This window comes from Pristiophorus japonicus, chromosome 5 (genome assembly GCF_044704955.1).
Source record: "Pristiophorus japonicus isolate sPriJap1 chromosome 5, sPriJap1.hap1, whole genome shotgun sequence".
In the NCBI taxonomy this organism is placed as follows: Eukaryota; Metazoa; Chordata; class Chondrichthyes; family Pristiophoridae; genus Pristiophorus; species Pristiophorus japonicus.
In genome coordinates this window covers 280,429,390-280,449,785 of record NC_091981.1, presented here as the reverse complement: position 1 = coordinate 280,449,785, position 20,396 = coordinate 280,429,390, and the positions used below count along the sequence as shown (strand labels likewise).

General features: G+C 45.7%; 1 protein-coding gene across 4 annotated transcripts in view; it reads left to right on the top strand.

The window, feature by feature from the left end:
- The first annotated feature begins 879 nt into the window (after positions 1–879).
- The window catches only part of scn5lab (sodium channel, voltage gated, type V-like, alpha b), a 473,466-nt gene continuing 453,949 nt past the window's right edge, over positions 880–20,396 (top strand). For all 4 annotated transcript variants that reach the window (XM_070881666.1, XM_070881669.1, XM_070881665.1 and 1 more), the window contains exon 1: positions 880–1,167. The gene's annotated coding sequence lies outside the window, so the exon portion shown is untranslated. The remainder of the gene's footprint in view (positions 1,168–20,396) is intronic.

Sequence of the window (20,396 nt, the reverse complement as noted above, 5' to 3'; positions counted from 1 at the left end):
ACAATACATCAGGCCAGTCAGTCAAATCTGGGGATGGAAGGACAGGCTGGGTATTGGTATGGGAACTTTTACCAACAGTTTTATTTCTGAATGTTAGAAGCACATGGGATAAGGAGGGGTCACTTACTTAACTCGCTGAAGCTTCTATCTATCTATCTATCTATCTATCTATCTATCTATCTATCTCGCTCTCTCTATCTCTCTCTCTCTCTCTATCTCTATCTATCTCTCACTCTCTCTATCTATCTATCTATCTCTGTTTCAATCTATCTATCTATCTATCTATCTTGCTCTCTCTAACTATCTCTCTCTCTCTCTATCTATCTATCTATCTCTCTCGCTCTCTATCTCTATCTATCTATCACTCTCTCTCACTCTATCTATCTCTCTATCTATCTATCTCTCTCTCTCTCTCACTCTATCTTTTACTATCTATCTCACTCCCTCTCAATCTATCTATCTATCTATCTATCTATCTATCTATCTCACTCCCTCTCACTCTATCTATCTATCTATCTAACTCTCACTCGCTCTATCTAACATTTCTCCAGTTGCCGGACAGTGCGCTGAGGCCAGACATACAACCGGCTTTCACAAACAGTCCACCGGAGTTTTAAAAAGGCAAATGGGTAGTTTTGAATTGTTTGAACGTTATGTTGCGGTGGGCGGGCAATAACCTTTGCCATGGCTCTTGGCCTGTCAGCTGGCAGGCAGAGGATGGCAATAGCTGGCAGTGGAGAGGGAGGGAGGACCCATTGAAGGCAACGCCTCTGTGAGCCGAGCCAAGCCTTGCATGTGTTACAGTCCATCAAACGCGCCGCTCACATCCCATAGCATCTTCCAACACACAGCAGCCTGCTGCTCGGAGGCTTCGCTTTTATTTCCCCAACAACAACAAATAATAAGAAGAGGGAAGGAACGATTGAAATATTTCAACATCAAGCTGGAAGAGAACTGTGAGGTGTTTTTGAGTGTGTGTGTGTGTGAGAGACAAAAGTTACATTTAAAGAGAAATACATTCGAAGATGGAACGAGTTGAATTGCTCAACGGGAGACCCTAAGACAGACATGATGATAAGAGTGGATTTACTAACACATGTGAGGAGTTTTGCTGCACACCTACTGTTTGTTTGGAATCCAGTACTTTGAATCAGGGAAACTTGACGTGTAAGTGACCTGTTTACTGTCTCTTCCCTTGCTGTTGTTGCTTTAAATGCTGAGACCCCCTCCCCCCCCCCCCTCATCACCCCAGTACAAACCTGAAGGGTTTTCAGATTCAGTAAGAGTTCCTAAATCTCTCTTACACAGTGTACTTTTGTTGTTGTTGTTGTTGAAACCCAAAAGTGTTTAATGTCACAGAAATGGAACAAACACAGTGAGGCAAGGGGTAGGTCTTTGAGCAGTCGTGACAATAACCTGCCTGTGTTTGATGCTTTTTAAAATGTATATATATATATATATATCAGGGCTGGGTTTGGGCTATTGATTTACCAAAATAGCAAGCGCAGTAGGAGCTGTGATGTAATCGAACAGTTCGCCAGCCCCTTTGGTGTGGTACCACTTTACCATCTTCTGCTTTAGACTGTGCCGAAACCCATTGAATGTTATAGCACAGAAGGAAGCCGTTCTGCCCATCGTGCCTGTGCTGGCTCTTTGAAAGAGCTGTCCAATTACTCCCGCTCCCCCCTGCTCTGTCCCCCATTCCCCCTGCAAAAAATGTTTCCTTTCCTATTAATCCAATTCCCCTTTTTGCAAGTTACTGTTGACTCTGCTTCCACCGCCCTTGGATACAGGTGTGTTCTAGATCATAACAACATGCTGCTTTAAAAAAAAAATTCTCCTCATCTCGCCTCTGCTTCTTTTGCCAATTACCTTAAATCTGTGTCTTCTGGTTACCGACCCTCCAGCCAGTGGAAACAACCTCTCCTTACTTATTCTATCGAAAGTGCCCGTGTTTTACACTGCTGCGATCACAGTTCCCCAGAGCTAAAAGATAATGGGTAATTAAAAAAATATTAAATTGCAATCCCAGCACAGGAAGATTTTAATCAAAGTTAAACCAGTGGAAACTCTTGGACCCTCAGGAATGAGGAGGAACGAGAGACCCTGGAACTTACGCATGGCACAGAGATTTAAGACAAAGACTTAATCTGTGCAAATGCCAGTAGACTGATTAAATTGTCGCACACATCTAAGGTATACGATACACGGTATATAAAGTAGCTTCATCATTGATTTAATTTTCATTTGTGTCGACGCGGATTCCCAGTAACATTAGTTCGGAGTTGGGTAAATTCACAGGATGTATCATCGTGTGTTACGCAGGTAGTTCCTCTCGGTGTTGTTATTTAAAATGCTGTATCGCAGCCGAACCCCAAGTGGCACCCTCCCTGTGTACGCACCTGCTTTCCCTCACAATTGAGTTCATCAACTGTCGCGGAAATCCAAGTGGAACATGCCTGACCACTTTTAAAATACGGCTTCGTGTTTTGGGACCTGAGTTATACCGCAGCTGGTGACTATCCCTGGTGCTTGGAGACTTACCTACCAGGAGGGGCTCCTGCGCCGAGCACATGCTCTAGTCAGGAGTCAGGTCAGCATCGCTGCACACCTGAAGCCGCCAGTTGCCGGATTAGAATCATGGAAATTGCAGAAAGAGGCCATTCGGCCCATCGTGTCTGTGCCAACAAAGAGCTATCCAGCCTAATCCCACTTTCCAGCTCTTGGTCCGTACTCCTGTAGGTTACGGCACTTCAAGTGCCCATCCAAGTACTTTTTACATGTGCTGAGGGTTTCTGCCTCTACCACCATTTCAGGCAGTGAGTTCCAGACCCCTACAACCCTCTGCATGAAACAATTTCCCCTCAAATCCCCTCTAAACCTCCCCCCAATTACTTTAAACCTATGAATGTAGCAGTGCAGCCGAGCCATGAGGCATTAAAGGGACAGTTGTGCGGAAGGAGCGAGTAGGGGGGGGATAAAAATAAATAAAAGGACATGTGTGAGTGCCACTGGGGAGAAGTGTAAGGTTGGGTGTGTTCGAGGTAGTTTATGTGTCTGGTGTCAGGTGGGTGGCAAGAGATGTGTTCAACCCCTGGCCAAATCTGCTGATGCTTAATTTCAATATATACAACTAAGGAAAAAAAACAACTGATTTAATTCTCTTTGAAAAGAAATAGCTGTCCGACAGACAACGATGGAACAAATAAATAAAAGTGCTGTTCTAATTGGAGCACATCCCGTTTAAAAATAAAACAAAGTGACGACGGATTTGTTGAGCAAAGATAGAAATATTTGTTCCACTGTCGGACAGCTATTTCTTTTCAAAGAGAATTAAATCAGTTGTTTTTTTTTCCTTAGTTTTATATATATTGAAATTAAGCATCAGCAGATTTAGCCAGGGGCTGAACACATCTTTTGCCACTCACCTGACACCAGACACAAATGACGTCGCTGCGATGGGAATGGTGGGGACGGGCGATGCACTGCTCTTGATTTTCTTGCGAATCGGAACACGTCAAGCCTGTAAAACGTGCCTGGAAACTCAAATCAGCAATTCCCCTCAACATATTAAAGTGTGAGACGCAAACACCGAACCTCACCCTTCAATGGGGATCGAGAGCAATCACTCACCAAACCCCCCCCCGCCACCCTCAAAGACCTGTTGCCACCTTATGCGATATTTCAGATCAAGGGCACGCCGCAGGCACAGTGTGAGATAAAGGTGCCAAAAAAAAAATTAAATCTGTCCAATAAATCAGTTTCTTCTTGCCAACCTGTTGCTTGGAGAGCGGCTGATAAAATGATCCCGGAATATGATAGGGAGTGGCTCTGAAGGCAAGCAGGCTGTGTGCGCTCCATGGCGGACAGAACTGATACTGATTTAAAGGGCCCAGCATTCATGGCCAGCTACTATGTGAGTTTTAAACGCGTGTTGGATAAATAGCTTTATTCTTCACTCTTAACCATTTTGCCAGTAGAGGTGGGGCGTGGGGGGGGAGAGACAGACAGATGCGCACACACTTTATCTGTCCAAGGTACTGAAATGGTCAAATAAATCAGGGAGAGAAAGGATGGGAGTGGGGGAAAACACGAACAATACCCAACAGGACGATGCGTTGCTAGTTCCCAGTGCAAAGGTTCCCTTCTAGGAGATCGCATTCCGTTTGAAGCCGGTGCCCACTAGTACATTATCATTTGATAGTGATTTCGGATGAGTCGTTAACCCTGTCTAACCTCTTGGGTGGATGTAAAAGATCCCACTGCACTGCTTAAAAGAAGAGCAGGTGGAGTTCCCCCCGGTGTCCTGGCCAATATTTATCCTCCCACCCCCCCCCCCCCCCCCGCCCCGGCCCTCATCAACATTACTGAAACAGATCATCTGTTCATTGTCACGTTGTTGTTTGTGGGAGCTTGCTGTGCACAAATTGGCTGCCATGTTTCTTATGTTACAACAGTGACTACACTCCATAAGTAACTTCATTGGCTGTGAAGCACTTTGGGCCATCTTGAGGTTGTGAAAGGCGCTTTAAAGGGAGTGCAAGAACAGAGAAACCGTTGAAGATGGCCGGACAGTTAACAAAGCATATGGGATGCTGGGCTTTATAAATAGTGGCATAGATTTTAAGAACCAGGAAGTTATGCTAAACGTATACAAAACACTAGTTTAGCCCCATAAAAACACAAGAAATAGGAGCAGGAGTAGGCCATTGGCCCCTCGAGCCTGCTCCACCATTCAATAAGATCAAAGCTGATCTGATCCTGGACTCAGCTCCACTTCCCTGCCCGCTCCCCATAACCCTTGTGTTATATATGCAGACTATAGATGTACTCTCTGTGTAGTCACTGTATAGTTGCATAAGATGGAGACTTGTTTATCTGATGTACTGTCAATAAGGTTTACACTGTGTATATACTATGCTGGCACCACTAGAGGGTGCAACTGGTGGAGACCGGGGTTTCCTGCCCTGGTGACAGGGGCTGTATAAAAGGGGAGCCACCATGCGGCTGCCTCACTCTGGAGTTTGGAATAAAGGACCAAGGTCACTACAGTTTGAGTACAACACATTGCCTGGAATCATTCACAGGTACATTACAGATATAATACCTTGGCTCCCTTATCGCTCAAAAATCTATCTATCTCCACCTTAAATATATTCAATGACCCAGCCTCCACAGCTCTCTGGGGCAGAGAATTCCACAGATTTACAACCCTCTGAGAGAAGAAATTCCTCCTCATCTCAATTTTAAATGGGCGGCCCCTTATTCTGAGACTATGTCCCCTAGTTTTGGTTTCCCCTATGAGTGGAAATATCCTCTCTGCATCCACCTTGTCCCCAGATGGAGTATTGTGTGCAATTCTGGGCACCACACTTTCAGAAGGACGTGAAAGTTTGGAGAGGGTACAGAAGAGATTTACCAGGGATGAGGCACTACAGTTGGGTGGATGGATTGGAGAAGGATGGATTGGAGCAGAGAAGGCTGAGAGGAGATTTGATCGAGGTGTTTAAAATCATGAAGAGTTTATATAGAGTAAATAAAGAGAAACTAGTTTCCAATGGCTGAAGGTTCATTGACCAGAGGGCACAGAGCTAAGCTGATTGGCAAAAGAACCAGAGGTGACATTAAGAAAAACGTTTTTACGCAACGAGTGGTTAGGATTTGGAATGCACTGCCTGATTGGGTGGTGGATGCAGGTTCAATAGTAGCCTTCAAAAGAGAATTGGATAAATACTTAAGGTAAAAGCATTGCAGGGATATGGGGAAAGAGCGGGGGGAGTGGGACTAACTGGATTGCTCTTTGAAGGAGCCAGCGCAGACTCAATGGGCCGAATGGCCTCCTTACATGCTGTACTATTCTATGATCCTATATTAATGCAAGTTCTTTCTTTCTTTACTGTGTGAAATTAATAGCGCAGCAGGCACTTGTTACAATAAGTTTGTGTTATTGGGCATTCGTGTCTTAGGGTTCCTATACATGGCAGGTTGTTTGTCACCCTGTTGACACTGCCTGGGTGAAAGGTGAACCTTGCTGCTTAGCAGACATAGGGATGTCATTCTAAATGCCCATTAGCTCTATTTAATTCTAAATGCCCTCCATTCCCCCCCACCCTCCCCCGCCTCCCCACCCCCCTGCTCTCCGCCCCCCTTCCTCTCCCCCTCCCCTGCACATTTTCACATCTGGTTTGACACAGCAATGGATTTACTCCCCATTCTGTGGTAAACAGACACAGCGAAAGATCCCTCTTCCAATGAGCCTCGCCCCACTTTGCTCCGGAGTCAGTTTGGCCCCAGCGTTTGGATTCACCCTGCATTGTTATGGTTGATATAAAGTGGGCACCTTTTCACACTGATGTCAGCAACAAACTATATTTATATCGTGCCCTTAACGTAGCAAAACGTCCCAAGGTGCTTCACAGGAGTGTTAGCAATGCTTGATGCCGAGCCAAATAAGGAGCTGTTAGGACAGCTGACCAAAAGCTTGGTCAAAGTGGTAGGTTTTAAGGAGCGTCTTAACGGAGAAGAGAGCGGTAGAGAGGCGGGGAGGTTTAGGGAAGGAATTACAATGCTTAGGGCCCAGGCAGCTGAAGATATAGCCGCCAATGGTTATACAGGGTAGTATAAACATAGCCTTCAGTAGCAGCAGGTGAACTTGTCACTTATTCATTAATTTCACAAAACTGACCTTTTCAGGAATGATCAAAATATTTTGAAAACAGCTTTGTATTGTTATATGTATCGTATTCAAAGCTTGCTGGAATATCCCTCCATTCCTGTCAGAGGAACTGGCCCAAAATGAAGAAATGGACTTGTGAGCTAGACAGAATGACCAATTCAACTCTTCAAAACTGCAGTACAAGCCCTAAATCAGAGAACTGGCGTTTGAGACGGGTTGCATTCCTCCCTTCCTTTCTGGTGGCGATGGTCCACAGCTGAATTCCAGCGTGGACTGACTAGAAGATCAGGCTGATCCCGTGTTTTGCCGGACTGTGACTTATTGCCAGGCCATTGTTTTATTCTTCCATTGAAAAATAACTGTGCACTCGTGTAAAGCTTGGAAGACTCAAAGCACAGTGTATAACTTGGGGTGTTTTGATAAGCTGAAGGCTCTATATAAATGCATGTTGTTGTCATATTATATAACCTTACACGTCACCTTGGCCTCATTGACTGTTGGCTTTGCATCACTGCCAGCTTACCAATGACAGGTCACCCCTTCATGGCTTCAAGATACAAACTCTCAACCAAGTTTTAAAAGTCATTTTTTTTATGCTTCAAAGAGCTGGATGGCAGTAATATTGGCTGGTGGTTGCTTTGCTACTACAGGTGTAGCATCAAAAATACGGAGTTCCGGAATAATTGGACTCCGGACCGATCAGTGGCAGGGTCGTCCGGAATCTGTAAAATGTTCCGGAATCCAGACCTGCCGACCCTGCCGACCTCGGGCCTCACCTCACCACCGCTGCCCTTACCTCAGGGCCCCCTCGCTGGCCTGCCCGAACACCTTCCTCCATGATGGGGCCCCGCCCGAACAGCTCCTCCGTGACAGGGGCCCGCCCGATCACCTCGTCCTCCTCCCCACCTTTCTGACGTTCCGAAATCTGGAAATACCCGAATCTGGCCTCGGTCCCGAGGGTTCCGGATTTCGACGCTGCACCTGTATATCAACAACTTGCATTGTTAAAGTGCCTTTAACGTAGTATAAACGTCCCAAAATCTGACACCGAGCCACAGAAGGAGATATTAGGACAGGAGACCAAAAACGCTGTCAAAGATTTAGGTTTTAAGGAGCGTCTTAAAGGTGGAGAGAGAGATAGAGAGGCGGAGAGGTTAAAGGAAGGAATTCCAGAGCTTGGGGCCCAGGCAGCTGAAGGCACGGCCGCCAATGGTAGAGCGAAGAAAATTGGGGATGAACGAGAGGCCAGAATGGTATCTGGAACAGTAACAGATATGTTTAGGTATTATAACTGTCACTGTCACTTGTGACATAGACCTCAACATCATGCCTAATAGAACGGGATATATTTGATGCTGCAAACTCTCACAAAGTGCAGGGAGATGTTAGATGCTCAGATTCTGGAGGGTCTCAGGTCCAGTATTGAAGGTTTCTGCCTCTGTCAGAAGTGTCAGCCGTGGCTCATTGGGAGCACTCTCACCTCTGAGTCAGAAGGTTGTGGGTTCAAGTCCTACTCCAGGAATTAGAGTAGGCTGACACTCCAGTGCAGAGCTGAGGGAGTGCTGCGCTGTCGGAGGCACCATCTTTTGGATGAGACGTTAAACCGAGGTCCCATCTGCTGTCTCAGGGACGTAAAAGATTCCACCGCACTGTTTCGAAGAAGCGCAGAGGAGTTATCCCTGCTGCCCTGGCCAATGTTTATCCATCAATCAAGATAACAGATAAATAAATTATCTGAATCATTATCACATTGCTGTGTGTGGGAGTTTGCTGTGCACACATTGGCTCGTTTCCTACATTACAACATTGACTACACTCCAAAATACTTCATTGGCTGTAAAGCACTTTGGGTGGTCATGAAAGGTGCTATAGAAATGCAAGTCTTTCTTCTTTCTCTGCCTTGCACCATCGCCCCATCGGGAGAAGTAACCTCTAGTCCTGGAGCACGAAATGTCCTTTTTACTGACCTTACCTCCTCCCTCATAGACCTGATTACAGCAGCAATAAAAATGTTCGCCTGGTCTCCCGTCAGTTAGCAACCGTAATTGTTTCTGCCGGTTAAATGTTTTTGAAGCGATTCTGTAAAGATATTTTTGTATCTGTTCAATCATTGGCTGCACGGAGGATGTCATAAAGGAATCCACTAATGCAGGAAATTCAAACTAGAAATAGGAAATGCTGTTGGAGTACAGCAGGTCCATCAGCATCTGTAATAAATGACCGCTTGCCACACGGTAGATAGAGAGGAGGAAGGTCATTTGGCTTGTCCTAGATCATTCATTCAGAGAGCCCTCCGCCCCTGCATCACATCACCCACTGCTTCAAATGATTGCCGGTTAATCTGCCTCATATCCTACCCGCAAGTCCATTCTATGCTTTGATCCGTCTTTGGGAGAAGGGTTCCCCAACAGTCCTAAATATGCCATTTTATCAGTTTGAACTGATGGTGACATTCCGAACAAGAAAGAAAAGAAATACTTGCATTTATATAGCGCCTTTCACGACCATCGGATGTCTCAAAGCGTTTTACAGCCAATGAAGTACTTTTGGAGTACAGTCACTATTGTAATGTGGGAAACGCGGCAGCCAATTTGCGCACAGCAAGCTCCCACAAACAGCAATGTGATAATGACCAGATAATCTGTTTCTTTGTTATGTTGATTGGGGGATAAATATTGGCCAGGACACCGGGGATAACTCCCCTGCTCTTCTTCGACATACTGACATGGGATCTTTTATGTCCACCTGAGAGGGCAGACTGGGCCTCGGTTTAATGTCTCATCCAGAAGACGGCACCTCCGACAGAGCAGCACTCCCTCAGCACTGCACTGGAGTGTCAGCCTATGGGGCATCACCTTAAAATTAGAGCTCGGCTGTTCAGGGGTGATGTCTGGAATCCCTTCTTCACACAAAGGGTAGTGGAAATCTGGAATTATCTTCCCCCAAAAAGCCGTTGAGGCTGGGGATGGTCAATTGAAATTTTTTGTTAGGCAAGGGTATTAAGGGTTACAGAACCAAGGCGGGTAAATGGGGTTAACATACAGATCAGCCATGTTCTAATTGAACGGCAGAGCAAGCTCAAGGGACTGAGTGACCTCCTCCTGTTCCCATGTTCCTGTGAACTTGTGGTTTTCTGCTCCTATAGGTGCATTTTAGCTTGTTCCGACACCCTTTACTCTATTGTATAGCTCCTTAAAATGCAACATCCCCACCGACACCTGGGAGTCCCTGGCCAAAGACCGCCCTAAGTGGAGGAAGAGCATCCGGGAGGGCGCTGAGCACCTCGAGTCTCGTCGCCGAGAGCGTGCAGAAACCAAGCGCAGGCAGCGGAAGGAGCGTGCGGCAAACCAGACTCCCCACCCACCCTTTCCTTCAACCACTGTCTGTCCCACCTGTGACAGAGACTGTAATTCCTGTATTGGACTGTACGGCCACCTGAGAACTCAACTTTTAGAGTGGAAGCAAGTCTTCCTCGATTTCGAGGGACTGCCTATGATGATGTGTAGCTCAAGCAGCCACTTCTCGTTTCCTGAAAAGCTTGTTTTTTTCCAGGCTTTCCCTACAACTCAATACTCTGACAATCCAAATCAGTCTCATTGCTCTTCCTTGGACTTCGCCCAAGCTTCGGATATAATCCTCTTGTGTTTCAGTGACCAGAAACCAGACATTGTGCAGTCTGACCAAAGCACTGCATGGTTTCAGCATGACTTCCCCGTAATTATACCCCACGCTTTCGGCTGGGAGTTAAGCACTTCTGTTGCACGGTTGGTTGGAAGAGCCCCTTCTGCGGGACTGACCTGAACGACGAAAGGGAAAAAGTAGAAGTCGGATGTATTGAAAGTACATAAGAACATAAGAAATAGGAGCAGGAGTAGGCCATACAGCCCCCTCGAGCCTGCTCCACCATTTAATACGATCATGGCTGATCTGATCAGGGACTCAGCTCCACTTCCCCGCCCGCTCCCCATAACCCCTTATTCCCTTATCGGTTAAGAAACTGTCTATCTCTGTCTTAAATTTATTCAATGTCCCGGCTTCCACAGCTCTCTGAGGCAGCGAATTCCACAGATTTACAACCCTCTGAGAGAAGAAATTCCTCCTCATCTCAGTTTTAAATAGGCGGCCCCTTATTCTAAGATTATGACCTCCAGTTCTAGTCTCCCCCATCAGCGGAAACATCCTCTCTGCATCCACCTTGTCAAGCCCCCTCATAATCTTATACGTTTCGATAAGATCACCTCTCATTCTACTGAATTCCAATGAGTAGAGGCCCAACCTACTCAACCTTTCCTCATAAGTCAACCCCCTCATCTCCGGAATCTTCTCTGAACTGCCTCCTTTCGTAAATAAGGAAACCAAAACTGTTTGCATATTCCTGGTGTGGCCTCATCAATACCCTATATAGCTGTAGCAAGACTTCCCTGCTTTTATACTCCATCCCCTTTGCAATAAACATAGAAACATAGAAAATAGATGCAGGAGTAGGCCATTCGGCCCTTTGAGCCTGCACCACCATTCAATACGATCATGGCTGATCATTCCCTCAGTACCCCTTTCCTGCTTTCTCTCCATAACCCTTGATCCCCTTAGCCTTAAGAGCCATATCTAACTCCCTCTTGAATATATCCAATGAACTGGCATCAACAACACTCTGCAGCAGGGAATTCCACAGGTTAACAACTCTGAGTGAAGAAGTTTCTCCTCATCTCAGTCCTCATGGCCTACCCCTTATCCTAAGACTGTGTCCCCTGGTTCTGGACTTCCCCAACATTGGGAACATTCTTCCCGCATCTAACATGTCCAGTCCAATCAGAACCTTATACGTTTCTGTCAGAATTTTATATGTTTCTATGAGATCCCCTCTCATCCTTCTAAACTCCAGTGAATAAAGGCCCAGTTGATCCAGTCTCTCCTCAGATGACAGTCCAGCCATCCCTGGAATTAGTTTGGTGAACCTTCGCTGCAGTCCCTCAATTGCAAGAACGTCCTTCCTCAGATTAGGAGACGAAAACTGAACAGAATATTCCAGGTGAGGCCTCACTAAGGCCCTGTACAACTGCAGTAAGACCTCCCTGCTCCTATACTCAAATCCCCTAGCTATGAAGGCCAACATACCATTTGCCTGCTTCACCGCCTGCTATATCTGCATGCCAACTTTCAGTGACTGATGAACCATGACACCCAGGTCTCGTTGCACATCTCCTTTTCCTAATCTGCCGCCATTCAGATAATATTTTGCCTTCGTGTTTTTGCCCCCAAAATGGATAACCTCACATTTATCCACATTATTCTGCATCTGCCATGCATTTGCCCACTCACCTAACCTGTCCAAGTCACCCTGCAGCCTCTTAGCATCCTCCTCACAGCTCACACCGCCACCCAGATTAGTGTCATCTGCAAACTTGGAGATATTACACTCAATTCCTTCATCTAAATCGTTAATGTATATTATAAAGAGCTGGGGTCCCAGCACTGAGCCCTCCGGCACTCCACTAGTCACTGCCTGCCATTCTGAAAAGGACCCGTTTATCACGACCCTCTGCTTCCTGTCTGCCAACCAGTTCTCATTACATTACCCCCAATACCATGCACTTTGATTTTGCACACCAATCTCTTGTGCGGGACCTTGTCAAAAGCCTTTTGAAAACCCAAATACACCACATCCACTGGTTCTCCCTTGTCCACTCTGCTAGTTACATCCTCAAAAAATTCCAGAAGATTTGTCAAGCATGATTTTCCTTTCATAAATCCATGCTGACTTGGTCCAATCCTGTCACTGCTTTCCAAATGCGCTGCTATTTCATCCTTAATGATTGAGTTCCAACATTTTCCCCACTACTGATGTCAGGCTAACCGGTCTATAATTACCCGTTTTCTCCCTCCCTCCTTTTTAAAAAAATGGTGTTACATTAGCTACCCTCCAGTCCATAGGAACTGATCTAGAGTTGATAGACTGTTGGAAAATGATCACCAATGCATCCACTATTTCTATGGCCACTTCCTTAAGTACTCTGGGATGCAGACTATCAGGCCCCGGGGATTTATCGGCCTTCAATCCCATCAATTTCCCTAACACAATTTCTCGTCTAATAAGGATATCCTTCAGTTCCTCCTTCTCACTAGACCCACTGTCCTCTAGTACATTCGGAAGGTTATTTGTGTCTTCCTTCGTGAAGACAGAACCGAAATATTTGTTCAATTGGTCTGCCATTTCTTTGTTCCCCATTATAAATTCACCTGAATCCGACTGCAAGGGACCTACGTTTGTCTTCACTAATCTTTTTCTCTTCACATAAAGGCCAAGAGTAAAGGGTGGGTAGCAAAATCAACCCAGCAATCAAAGTTAAAACACTGGGAAAAGGTGCAGGGATGCAGAGAATACAAAGGTGACCTCAGTCAGGCATTGAAAGGTGCAGAGTGAGCCCGTCATTGCTCCAAAATAGAAGAGGAAATGGTGGAACGTGAGCGGAAGATTCCTGCAGGAAAATTGCGGAGACAGCTGAGTAGTATAGAGCCATATAATGGAGCACTGACAAGCTAGATTCTCGTCTATATCGGTAGTAGTATGAAGAGTTTTCTCTGCACCCTTTGCCCTACTGCCATTATGTAACGACAGTAAATTATAAATACTCGGTAAAGTGCTGATGCTGAAATGATAAGAAATGTCTTCCCTTCCATAAATTAAAAGCAATTAACAATTGGCTCAGCTTCTGATTTTGAGTCAATCCAGATGGTCACTATTTCAACAAAGGTACCATTTGCTGTATATGAACAAGCTTAGCCTTCGTACTAAGAAGATTTAAAGAATGCCATTTATTTTTGTTTTGTTCCCAGTGTCATTGCCCGACAACCCTCTTGTAATGTATTTGCTTCATGGGTTCTTTGCTTAAGAATTCATAGCAGCACATTGCTATTGAGAACTAGTTGGTTTATTTACAAAGGTTTAACAATCACCCTATGCATTACAATTCATCCAGCTGCCTTATCGTGGATCCCCCGAACCCAACTGGCTGGGGTTTTATTGAGTCTTGTGAACATCACGTGACTGGCTAAGCCACTCCCAACTCAACAGCTCTATAAACCTGTGAGCATACATTCCACCTCTGACATCTCCAATTCTGGCCACTTGCACATCCTCAATTTTCCTCGCCCGTGCCTTCAGTTGCCTAGGCCCCAAACCCTGGAATTCCCTCCCTAAACCTTTCCGCCTCTCGCACTCTCTCTCCTCCTTTACGTCGCTGCTTAAAACCTACCTCATTGACCAACACCTGTCCCAATATTTCCTTATGTGGCTCAGTGTCAAATTTGGTTTGATGATCGCTCCTGTGAAGCACCGTGGGATGTTTTTACTACTATAAAGGTGCTATGTAAAGGCAAGTTGTTGTTGTTTAATGTCAGTTTGGCTCAGTTGGTTTTGCACTCACCTCTGGCAGATTTTGAACTTTCACCTCCAGGAGAAAAACTGTTATACATCGGTGGGTAGCACTCTCACTTCTGAGCCAGAAGATTATGGGTTCAAGTCCCACTCCATAGACTTGAGAACACAATCTAGGCTGGCACTCCAGTACTGTTATGGGGGAGTGCTGCACTGTTGGAGGTGCCATCTTTTGGATGAGACGTTAAACCGAGGCCCCATCGGCCTTACCAGGTGGATGTAAAAGATCTCATGGCACTATTTCAAAGAAGAGCACGGGAGGTTAACCCCGGTGCCCTGACCAATATTCATCCCTTAATCAACATCACTAAAACAGATTATCTGGTCATTATCTCATTGCTGTTTGTGGGAGCTTGCTGTGCGCAATTGGCTGTTGCATTTCCGAAATGACAACAGTGGCTACACTCCAAAATTGGCTGTAAAGTGCTTTGGGATGTCTGGAGGCTATGAAAGACACAATAGAAATCTTTCTTTCCTATCCATAAGGAAAATTGGGTATAAAATCTAGCTTGTCCATGCCCCATTCTACGGCTCCATACAAATCAGCTGCCCTCACAATTTCCCTGCAGGAATCTTCCACTCACATCCACCATTTCCTTTTCCTACTCCTTTCAGTGCCTGACTGAGATCGCCTGTGTAACATTACCTGTTTTAAAAACAATTGTGTAAATAGGTAGCCCATCCACTACTGCTGGTTACACAGCTAGCAGTGAAAGATTAAGGGGCTGAAATCGCCCTCTTTTTGTGCCCGCGCTAATGGAGCGCAATGGCCTTTTCGCCCGGGGGGGGGGAGGGGCGGCGGTGATGGCACGGGCGAAATTGCCGCGCTTGCCGACATAACGGTAGCAGCACTTTGAAAGTAATTTATTGCACGCAAGGCATTTCAAATGTTTCAGTGACAGGATAAGTTGCTCTCCTAAATGTAGTGTTAATACTTCAATTACATCAAATTCCAGTTGTGCTGTCAGCTTTAGATACATCAGTCCCTGTGTTGGTTAGATCTCTATACTACTGGAATGTTATTGGATACATTGGAGCCTGGCCTGGTTTCACAGGACGTCTCAAAGTGCTTCACAGCTGATGCAGTACTTTTGAAGTGTAGTCACTTTGTGATGCAGCAAACACAGCAGCCAATTTGTGCACAGCAAGCTCCCACAAGCAGCAATGTGACAACGACCAGATAATCTGTTTTAGTGATGTTGGTTGAGGGTTAAATATTGGCCAGGATTCTATTGCAACAACACTTGAAGCTATCCAAGGCAAAGCTTGATCGGTACCTCATCTGCTAGCCTAAACATCTCCCTCCTCCACCACCTGCAAACGGTGGCTGCAGTGTGTACCATGTACGGTATGCACCGCAACGACTCACCAAGGCTTCTTGGTCAGCACCTCCCAAACACGCAACCTTTACCACCTAGAAGGACAAGGGCAGCAGGTGCAGGGGAACACCGCCACCTCCAAGTTCCCCACCACCCTGACTAGAACATTTGTCACCGTTCCTTCATCGTCGCTGGGTCAAAGTCTTTGAACACCCTACCTAACATCACTGTGGGAGCACCTTCACCACACGGACTGCAGCGGTTCAAGGGCAACTAGGAATGGCCAATAAATATTGGCCATGCTGGTGATATCCATGATGCCCGAGAATTGAAAAAAATATAAATTTGTTTTTTAAATGCCTAGTCAGCTCTTGGTGCAGAGAGCAAACACTTATTTAACTCCCTACCAATAAAACTCTTGACAATTGCTTTTCTGTAACATGGAAAGGAACCCCAATACACTATGTACATAATTTTTGAAGAGAAGAGGTGACCTAATTGAAGTTGTCAAGACCATGACCGAAGTTGCTCTGGTCAAATCGTTCACGCTGACCATCTAGGGCTCAAGTTCAATAGGTGGAACCTGGGGGCAGGAAGGGAAGTCAGATACCACCTCTTACACAACTGTGGAATAGATTAATAAGGAAGGACATTGAGGCAAATATCAGAATAGTTTCAAGAAGAAAGCACGTTTATTTTGCAGAGAGAAAGAATTAAGGATGTGATGCTAAGGATGCATTGAAGGGGGAGCTAGGTAAGCACATGAGGGAGAAAGGACGAGGAGGTCATGTTGATGAGATGAGATGAAGAGGGGGAGGAGGCTCGTGTGGAACTTAAGAACATAAGAATTAGGAGCAGGAGTAGGCCATTTGGCCCCTTGAGCCTGCTCTGCCATTCAATAAGATCATGATTGATCTTCGACCTCAACTCCACTTTCCTGCCCGGTCCCCTTATCCCTTGATTCCCTTAATATCCAAAAATCTATCGATCTCTGTCTTGAATATACTCTACGACTGAACTTCCACAGCCCTCTGGGGTAGAGAATTTTGAAGATTCACCACCCTCTGAGTGAAGAAGTTTCTCCTCATCTCAGTCCTAAATGGTCGACCCCTTATTCTGAGACTGTGACCCCTGGTTCTAGACTCCCCAGCCAGAGGAAACATCCTCTCTGCATCTACCTGTCAAGTCCTGTAAGAATTTTGTGTGTTTCAATGAGATCACCTCTCATTCTTCTAAGCTCAGAGAATATAGGCCTAGTCTACTCAATCTCTCCTCATAGGACAATCCCCTATCCCAGGAAGCAGTCTGGTGAACCTTTGTTGCAGTCTCTCTGTGGCAAGTATACCCTTCCTTAGGTAAGGAGACCAAAACTGTACACAATCCAGGTGTGGTCTCACCAGGGCCCTATATAATTGCAGGATGACATCTTTACTCTTATACTCAAATCCAAGGCCAACATGCCATAAACACCGTCATTTACCAGTTGGGCCGAATGGCCTGATTCTGTGCTGTAAAATTCAATGTAATTCTATGTAGCAATGGAAAGGTACGATTGGGATCAATGAAATTGGATGGGATCATTCAGCCTATTGCCTTTTACTGCCTCTTTCTACCTGCTGCCATTTTAACCGGCCCTTTGTTTAGGCAGTCAAGGCACCTGCCTGACTCGGGTGGGAGCCTCATTAATATATGCTAATCAGGGTCCTATGCCATCCATAGAATCCCAATGGCATTTTAAAAGCCTCCTGAGTGGGATGGCCACCGTAGGTGCTGCTGAGTAAAACACGGTGGGGAAGAAGAGGAAGTCCTCTAAGCTAAGGCAGATACTTCCTTCAGTTTGGCCCGGAATAGGAAAAGTGCTCCTCTGGACCCTTACAAGGAAAGCCTGGGCCTCTGTTGCCACCGGCTACCTCCTCCCCCCCCGCAACTCTTCCTATACGTACAACCTGATCCTCCCCACCCCACCTTGCCATACCTTAGTGCTGGCATGTGGCCACTGCTCATTTCGCCTCAGGTTCTTTTCATAGAATCATAGAAATTTACAACATAGAAGGAGGCCATTTTGGCCCATCGTGTCTGCACCGGCTGACCAAGAGCTACCCAGCCTAATCCCACCTTTGAGCTCTTGGTCCATAACCCTGTAGGTTACGGCACTTCAAGTCCTTATCCAAGTATTTTTTAAATGTGGTGAGGGTTTCTGCCTCTACCACCCTTTCAGGCAGTGAGTTCCAGACCCCCACCACCCTCTGGGTGAAGAAATTTCCCCTCAAATTCCCTCTAAACCTCCCCCGAATTACTTTAAATCTATGTCCCCTGGTTCTTGACCCCTCTGCTAAGGGAAATAGGTCCTTCCTATCCTTTTATATCTAGGCCCCTCATCATTTTATACACCTCAGTGAGGTTCCCCTCAGCCTCCTCTATTCCAAAGAAAACAACCCCAGCCCATCCAATCTTTCCCCATAGCTAAAATTCTTCAGTCCAGGCAACATCCTCATAAATCTCTTCTGTACCCTCTCAAGTGCAATCACATCTTTTCCGTAATGTGGTGGCCAGAATGTACGCAGTGCTCTAGCTGTGGCCTAACTAGTGTTTTATACAGTTCAAGCATAACCCACCTGCACTTTTCGTTTGTCGCTCCTTGGGAGATGCTTCAGCTCTACCTTGTGACCACATTGTGGACATTTTGTTGGGGCGTCCCTTTGGAAATTGTGAGTGTTGATGAGGCTGCACAGCCTTGCTGTCTCTTTTGAGGGAGATTATCAATTGCTGCCAAATTAGATTTTCAGACGGTGGACCCACACCGATAAGACTTCCAAGAACCCAACACGACATTGTGATTGATGCTGAGCTGTTAATTGAATCCATGGTATGTATCCTGCTTTTATCAGACATTACTTACTGCAATCTGCTTATGATCTAGAATTTCAAACCTCCAAAACATAGCACTTATGCTGATTCGCGATTTAATCGAGACTGCCTAATAGCTCATTGCAACTGGGTTGAAATCTTTCTCTACCTGGACTACATATCAAAAGCCAGTTTATTAGCACCACAAATATTAGCCAGCATGCGAATGACCTTGATCTCTGGATTGATCCTGAAAAGTCTTTCATGCACACAGGCTGGTAAAGCTGTTCGGTTGTGAGTGGCTTAGCCAGTCACGTGATGTTTGCAAGACTCAATAAAACCCCAGCCAGTTGGGTTCAGGGTATCCACGATGAGGCAGGTGGTTGTGAGCCTAGTGGATGAACTGGTAATGTGTAGTGTGATTATTAAACCTTTGCTAATAAACCAGCTAGTTCTTAATAGCAATGTGTTGCTATGAATCCTTAAGCAAAGAATCCATGAAGCAAATACATTTCACCCGCTATATGTATATATATCATTCATTAGTTCACTCTTTGATTTATCCTTCACTATTTTTTGCAATTAAAAAAGAATCCTTTTGGTGATTTTTGCTGTCCTTCTTTATTAGTGAACTGCTCAACCTTTCCCCATTTTGGACGGGAGACTGGCAACTGGGTTCTGGTAACCAGAGGACTCCCACTGCAATTACCAGACATTTAGCTACCTTCAGCATTGCAGTCTCTTTTATATTTGTTTGACTATTTGCACACCAGGCAGACACAATGCAAATGACCGTAATAATTGCGGACTTCAACACAGTATGGCCTGAGATGACTTAACCCTAGATGAACAGAATTCTTTTGTCTGAGATTACTTGTGCATTTCCATTGATTTTATTCACCTATCACCCTCTGTGCTCGTTGACCGACAGCACCTCGATTTAAAAATTCTCATCCTTGTTTTCAACTCCCTCTGTGGCCTTGCACCTTCCCTATCTCTGGAATCTCCTCCAGCCCTACAACCCTCCGAGTTTCCCTCCAAGTCACACACACTATCCTGACTTGGAAATATATCGGCCGTTCGTTCATCGTCGCTGGACCAAAATTCTAGAACTCCCTCCCTAACAGCACTGTGGGAGCACCTTCACCACACGGACTGCAGCGGTTCAAGAAGGCGCCTCACACCCACCACCTTCTCAAGGGCAATTAGGGATGGGCAATAAATGCTGGGTTTGCCAGCGATACCCACATCCCGGAACAAAGTTTAAAAAAAGGTCTCTGCGTTTCACCAATTCTGGCTTCTTGCGCATCACCGATTTTCACCTCTCCACCATTGGCGGCCGTGCCTTCAGCTGCTGAGGCCCCAAGCTCTGGAATTCCCTCCCTAAACCGTTCCGCCTCTCTACCTCTTTTTCCTCCTGTAAGAACATAAGAACATAAGAAATAGGAGTAGGAGTAGTCCATTTGGCCCCTCGAGCCTGCTCCACCATGCAATAAGATCATGGCTGATTTGATCATGGACTCAGCTCCACTTCCCTGCCCGCTCTCCATAACCCTTCTCTCCCTTATCGCTCAAAAATCTGTCTATCTCCGCCTTCAATATGTTTAATGACCCAGTCTCCACAGCTCTCCGGGCAGAGAATTCCATAGATTTACAACCCTCAGAGAGAAGAAATTTCTCCTCATCTCAGTTTTAAATGGGCGGCCCCTTATTCTAAGACTATGTCCCCTAGTTTTAGTTTCCCCTATGAGTGGAAATATCCTCTCTGTATCCACCTTGTCGAGCCTCCTCATTATCTTATAAGTTTCAATAAGATCACCTCTCATTCTTCTGAACTCCAATGTGTATAGGCCCAACCTACTCGACCTATCTTCATAAGTCAACCCCCTCATCTCCGGAATCAACCTAGTGAACCGTCTCTGAACAGCCTCCAATGCAAGTATATCCTTCCTTAAATACGGAGACCAAAACTGAACGCAGTACTCCAGGTGTGGCCTCAGCAATACCCTGTACAGTTGTAGCAGGACTTCTCTGCTTTTATACTCCATCCCCCTTGCAATAAAGGCCATCATTCCATTTGCCTTCCTGATTACTCGCTGTACCTGCATGCTAATGTTTT